Below are 7,097 nucleotides of genomic sequence, written 5' to 3' on the forward strand. Positions count from 1 at the left end.
ACGTCACAACGTAACTGGGTGGCTATAAAGGTGCACTCCAGGTATCTCCGAAAGTGTCTGTTGGGTTGGCACCAATCGAGACTGGGATTTGTCACTCCGTATGACGGAGAGGTATCTCTGGGCCCACTCGGTAATGCATCATCATAATGAGCTCAATGTGACTAATGAGTTAGCCACGGGATCATGCGTTATGGAACGAGTAAAGAGACTTGCCGGTAACGAGATTGAACAAGGTATAGGGATACCGACGATCGAATCTCGGGCAAGTAACATACCGATTGACAAAGGGAATTGTATACGGGATTGATTGAATCCCCGACATCGTGGTTCATCCGATGAGATCATCGTGGAACATGTGGGAGCCAATATGGGTATCCAGATCCCGCTATTGGTTATTGGCCGGAGAGGTGTCTCGGTCATGTCTGCATGGTTCCCGAACCCATAGGGTCTACACACTTAAGGTTCGGTGACGCTAGAGTTGTTATGGGAAATACTATGTGTTTACCGAAGGTTGTTCGGAGTCCAGGATGAGATCCCAGACATGACGAGGAGCTTCGGAATAGTCCGGAGGTGAAGATCGATATATTGGACGAAGGGTATTGGAGTCTGGAAGTGTTCCGGGGGTACCAGGCTATGGCCAGCATGTCCGAAAGGGGTTTCGGAGGCCCCGACAAGCGTTGGGGGGCCTTATGGGCCAAGCGGAAGGGGCAAACCAGCCCACTAAGGGGCTGTGCGCCCCTCCCAACCCCTCTCACGTAACCAGGAGAAATGGGGGCGCCTCCCCTAGGGCAGCCGCCCCTCCTGGCTTGAGGGGCAAGTCTCCTAGGGGTGGGGGCGCCCAGAACCCATATAGGGTTTCCCCTTGGCCGCCGCCCCTCCCCTAGGGCGCCTCCTCCACCCCCTTCCCCCTATATATAGGGAGGGAGAGAGAGGGCAACAGCACCCCTTGCTTGGCGCAGCCCTCTCCTCCTCCAACTCCTCCTCCTCCTCCGTAGTGCTTAGCGAAGCTCTGCCGGAGAACCACGAGCTCCATTGCCACCATGTCGTCGTGCTGCTGGAGTTCTCCCTCAACTTCTCCTCTCCCCTTGCTGGATCAAGAAGGACGAGACGTCCCTGTGCTGTACATGTGTTGAACGCGGAGGCGCCGTCCGTTCGGCGCTAGATCGGATCTTCTGCGATTTGAATCGCCGCGAGTACGACTCCATCAACCGCGTTCTTGTAACGCTTTCGCTTAGCGATCTTCAGGGGTATGAAGATGCACTCCCTCTCTCTTGTTGCTAGCATCTCCTAGATTGATCTTAGTGACACGTAGGAAAATTTTGAATTATTGCTACGTTCCCCAACAACTTTGGGTAGTTGGGCTAGGTCTTGAATATTTTTTTTGATGAATGACGAAGTTTGCTGTGGAGATTGAAAAAATCCCTCGTAATCTGCCTTCCTCCTCGCGTACCAAATAGCCGAGAGAGAGACTGCCATTGATACAAAGCTAGAATGATCCATAGTGTCCCTCATTGCAAACAACCAGTTCTTCGCCCTCGTCTCCCTGTTCTCCGCCATCATCGTCACCAGTCCCGGTTCGGCTAGTGCCCAAGTGCACCTCGCCGAGGTGCAAGACAGTAGCGCATGACGCCATGAATCAAGAGCCCCGCAGAGAGGGCATGCATCTCGGGTCTCCATGTTTCTCCTATGCAGTACATCCGTCATTGGCAGAGAATGACGTGCCAAACGCCACAGAAATACCTTAATCTTCGATGGAACGTTGGTGCCCCAAAGCTTCGACTAGTCCTTCTCTTCTCTCTCATTACTAGAAACTCCCGCTTCTTCGTGCAGCCATCCTTCCCTCTCGGTTTTTGTTTTGATCAGGAATTTATATGCCGAGCTTACAGAAAACTCTCCCTTCTTATCCGGATGCCAAGCCCAGAAATCTTCAATGTTCCTCGTACAGACAGGCAGTTTCAGTACTGCCTCTGCATCAATGGGCACGATGATGGTCCTTACAAGCTGTTCGTTCCATGCTGCCATCGCTGGTAACAGCAATTCAGAGACCAACTGAGGAGGGTTCGTCATCCTTGATATAATTGGACGCAGCGATGCTTCTTTGGGTATCCAATCGTCATCCCAAATATTCGTCGTTTGTTTGTTGCCAATCCTGCGGATTAAACCCTGTTTTAGAATGTCTTTCCCTTCTAGAATATCTCTCCAAATCTGTGAGGGCTTTGATCCTAGCTCTACATTGAGGAAATTGGTGTCCGGATAATATGAGGCTTTCAAAATTCTGGCACTAAGAGATTCAGGCTCTTGTAAGATCCTCCAGGCTTGCCTTGCCAAAAGTGCAAGGTTGAAGAGTTCAAAGTCTCTGAATCCCAATCCTCCCAAATATTTGGGTGTTGTCATCACCTCCGAAGACACCCGAGCTGGTTTTCTATGGCCCTGCTTGCATCCCCATAGAATTTTTTTATGATGGAGTTCAAATGATTACAGTCTTCTCGGGAGCTTAAAACAGGACATAGAATAAACTGGGATCGCCTGTGCTACAGATTTTATCAATACATCTTTACCTCCGGCCGATAAACATTTACTCATCCATCCTTTTACCTTGTCCCAGACTTGATCGTTGAGATACTTGAATGTGCCCATTTTTGAGTGACCCACGTCAGTAGGCATACCTAGGTATCTGTCACTCAAAGATTCAGTAGGAACATGCAAACAGCCCTTAACTGCATCCCTGACTATCTGTGGGCACCCCTTACTAAAAAAATAGAAGATTTGTCCCTGTTTATCCTTTGACTTGAGGCCATACAATAGGTTTCCAGTAGATTTGATACCTTTTCTGCTCCATCAACACTCGCCTTAAAAAACAGCAGGCTATCATCCGCGAATAAAAGATGATTCATCGACGGAGCCGTCGGAGCCACCTTAATGCCGGTAAACTGGGATGATTCATTCTGAGACTTCATCAGGCACAAAAGGCCCTCTGCTACTAATAAGAAGAGGTACGGAGATATTGGATCTCCCTGCCCCTCGAGTTGCTTTAAATTCCTCCAACTGAGTACCATTGAATAAAGCCCATTTTGATTGGGCTCATCTAAAGCCCATGTAGCTTTGATCCGCTCCGCTGTAGACTTCCCGTTTCCCCCGACTCTCAGAGCACGTTCCGCTCTCCCTTTGCCTCCCCACTTCCCCTCTCCCGGCAGCAGACGGCAATGTAGAGCAAAGGGGGAAGGGGCCGGCTTCATCGGCGGTGCTGCGTGAGGGCCTGATGCCGCGGCGACCCCACGGAGATGGGAGATCCTCCGATCTCCCGCGACCCTCGATCGAGCGCTCTCCGACCTCGACGCAATCCGCGTGGTCCGAACCTGCTAGGGGATCGAGTCTGACCCCCGGCATCGTCCTCCGCCTTCGCAGACAAGTCCCCGAGGTCTCAGGTGACGAAGGCGACGCGTTTCAGCTCTCTACCCTCTCAAGCCTTCTTCCTCTTCTCACCTTCCCTATGTGCAGCACTTCTACGCCCTCCTCTATTCACGCATGAACGGTGGAGCAAGGAAGGAGTTGTTCGACTATTAATCGCGTGGTCTTTCTAATAATTTAGGCCGTAAGTTCCATCTGATCCCCATCTCGTGTGCGCTCAATTCTGTAATGATGTTTCTCCTGATAATTTTGCTCTGTTTTATGGTTGCTTCAATCGATTGGGAATAGGCTAATCCGAGGAGATGATCTGATGATGTTGCAGGTTTTGGAGGGAGGTTGGGGAGGAGACCTGAGACCGTAGGCTGCGTCGGCTGCCAGGTCGTGCTTGTGTTCTCATCAGAAAATTAATTAATCTGCTCCTGCCGAGAAATTTCTTCGGTATGATGCAAACTCACCTATTTTGTACTCCCTCCGTTCCGAAATTTTAGTGCTAAATACATCCGTATTTAGACAAATCTAAGACAAGTAATTCAGAACAGAGGGAGTACCTGCTGGGCTGCTGGGTGATTTTGTGACTGATTGCTCCATATGATCTCTTCTCAGAAGATTTTGAGGTCATTGACCTTGATCAAGGCATATGGCATGGAGCAACCTGTTGATGTTGATAGCCTAAATTACTAGACTAAGTAAACTACAGCTGCTATACGGCTACGAATACACTTGCACACAGTTGAACTGGAGTGGCTCGCGTACACTACAACTAGCAGCTGAATGCTCTATTACTTGGATCAGATGCTCCTTTTATATGACATATTCAAAACCGACCTAGTAGCTGATGGCCTCACTACTTACGTCCTAGCTTCTGAACTTTTATCCTGACAGCTTAACCTATCTGGCATGCTGCAGGAGATAGCCTCTTTTCTTGACTTTTGTTGCTTCTTGTTCTTACTAGCTGTGAATATTTTGATAGGAAAAGCAACTTGATTATTTCAACAATTATTCCCCTCATCTACGGCAGCCCGGAGAGAGGGTTTAATGCGCAGATGTTGTTGACATATCTCCTCTACTTGATCATGTATGCTCTTGTTTCAGACTTTTGTTCATATCTGTGCACATATACGCATGTTCTTATGTTGTTGTGAGCACTTATCAATGAAAAAAATAGCTCCGCCCCTAAAAATATGCTATTAGCGGCGCTATAGCGCGCGCTATTTTTTTCATTGACACTTATGCATACAATTTGATCTCAGAACACATGTTGATGTCTTAAATTCTTGAACTATTTCAACAACCGAGGAAGCACAGGCTATTGCGGACCGACTGAATTGTTGGCTGGGTTCTTTCCCCACGACCTACCTGGGGATCCCCATTAGTGATTCACGCCTCACTGTGGCGGATCTTCGCCCCACGGTGACCCGCATGCAACACCGGGTTGAGCCCTGGAAAGGGCGCTGGTTGTCGAAGGCGGCTCGCGTGATCCTTATCAACTCTTCGCTTGCCAGCCTTCTTTGGTTCCTCATGAGCTTCTATAGCCTCCATGAGACTCTACATCAAGAGATCGCCAAATACCAATCCAGATTCTTCTGGGCTGGGAAGGGGGATAAGCAAAAGTACCATATGGTAAGCTGGCCCGATATCTGCAAACCCAAGGACCAGGGCGGTCTTGGGATCTTGTCCTCCCGACGCATGAACATTGCCCTCCTGACCCGTTGGCTCTGGCGCATTGCCAATGGCGATGGAGGTCTTTGGCTCACCATCATCCAGAACAAGTACCTTCGAGGACAGCCTCTTGCATTCTGTCAGCGCTCGGGCGGCTCCCAGTTTTGGCAGGCCGTCGTCCAGCTGCTACCTGTGCTTCGCATTGGCACATCCATCTCGGTTGGTACTGGGTCCTCGACCCTGTTCTGATTTGATCGGTGGATTGGCGACACCCCCTGGCCGCGCGATTTCCAGAGCTCTTCGCCATTGCAGTTGACCCTCGTGTCTCGGTCGAGACGGCCCTTGTTGACTTAGGGCGCCTCGCTTTCCGCCGCCCCTTTGGCCCACCCGAAGTTGCCGCTTGGGATGCCCTCCTTCAGGACATCGCCCTCCTCCCTATGGACGGCGTCGACTCCCCAGACGCCACCTCTTGCGTCTGGAACCTTTCGGCTGCTTCTCCACCAAATCCCTTTACGTGGCCATCGCTCCCTCGACGGCCCCCGAGCCCTTTAGTTTGATTTAGGACATCCGCCTGCCCCTGAAGATCAGGATCTTCCTGTGGCAATGGATCCGAGGCCGCCTCCCGTCCGGCGTGGAGGTCCTTAAGCATAATGGACCTGGGGATGGGATGTGCCCCTTGTGCGGCACGGTGGAGGATGCTAACCACATCTTCTTCTCGTGCTCCACGGCTCAGTTCCTTTGGTCCTGTTTCCGCGAGACGGTTGGGGGCCAGTGGTGCAACACCAACTTCCCTGACCTGCTTGCGGAAATTCACGCCTCCCCCTCGCTACCGCCATATTAGATGGTTTTGCGTTGGGGTCCTTGCCTGGACGCTTTGGACAGTTCACAATAAGCTTGTCATACAGAAGGTCCCTCTTCGACGTGCTACTGACGCCATCTTTAAAATGTGTGGATACTTGCAGCTCTGGCGGCCGCTTAGCCGCCCCCAGGATCGGGACGTCATCAACAACCTCCTCGACGACCTTCGATCGATGGCCTTCCGCTTGGCGCCTCCGCTCCCTCCGCCCCCCGGAGCCCGACTAGATGCTATGCCGCACCCCGCATGTGCGTGCTTTTTTTGTTTCTTCAGGGCTTGTTGAGCTGTGCCCTCAGCATGTACCCTTTGACTACTTGTCTATTGTGTGTGTGTGCGCGTGTGTGAACCTTGTTGGATGTATGTCTTGGGCAGTTGCTTTATAATCTAAAGCGGGGCGAAAGCCTTTTCCGGTAACTATTCCAACAAATGACTGGAGTAGTTAGAGATAGCAGTTTTAAAAAGATTTTTTGGGGTCAAAATTGAGGTTTTCTTCATTTTATGCATTGGCAAGGATGCTATTTTGTTGGGAAATAATGAAGCAAAGATATGCCTGCACTTAGCATGGTTGGTATCAAAATTGTCAATCCCCTCTTTCGCTGTTAAACAAGGCTCACTCACATTGTGTAAGCGAACCTACACTAGTGCAGAACCGGGCTTTAGCGCCGGTTCGTAAGGGCCTTTAGTGCCGGTTCCACAACCGGCACTAAAGAGTGGGGACTAAAGATCGCCCCCTTTAGTACCGGTTCATCACGAACCGGCGCTAAAGTGACACCACGTGGCACGAGCCAGGCCCGGATTCGTGTAGGACATTAGTACCGGTTGGTAACACCAACCGGTACTAAATGTTTGGGGGTGTTTTGGTTTTATTTTTTCTTTAATTTTGTGTTTTCAATTTAATTTAGTGATTATTTTAGTTGTTAAATCATTAGGTGAAAGTACCGCAGATTAGTTTCGACTGGATGCATGTGGATCCTAACTAGCTAAGTGATCAAGTATATGCCATATCTATATTATACTTGATCACCTATAATTAAGTGATCAAGTATAATATGGATATGGCATATACTTGATCACTTAGCTAGGATCCATCCAGCTGAAATTAATCTGTGGTTTCTTTCATAAATGATATAATAACTCATCATCATCATCATCATCATCATATTAATATAAAAAC

General features: G+C 49.7%; 1 long non-coding RNA gene across 2 annotated transcripts; it reads left to right on the forward strand.

The window, feature by feature from the left end:
* The first annotated feature begins 3,128 nt into the window (after nt 1-3,128).
* LOC120974624 (uncharacterized) lies at nt 3,129-6,337 on the forward strand. Of its 2 annotated transcripts, none has more exons than XR_006671079.1 (4): nt 3,129-3,425; nt 3,499-3,592; nt 3,731-3,846; nt 6,030-6,337. It is a non-coding gene; the product is annotated as an uncharacterized lncRNA (long non-coding RNA). The 2 variants fall into 2 exon arrangements; XR_005769974.2 differs by having other exon boundaries at nt 3,731-3,786.
* The last annotated feature ends 760 nt before the right edge of the window (nt 6,338-7,097 follow it).

This window comes from Aegilops tauschii, chromosome 2 (assembly GCF_002575655.3).
Source record: "Aegilops tauschii subsp. strangulata cultivar AL8/78 chromosome 2, Aet v6.0, whole genome shotgun sequence".
Taxonomy (NCBI): domain Eukaryota; kingdom Viridiplantae; phylum Streptophyta; class Magnoliopsida; order Poales; family Poaceae; genus Aegilops; species Aegilops tauschii.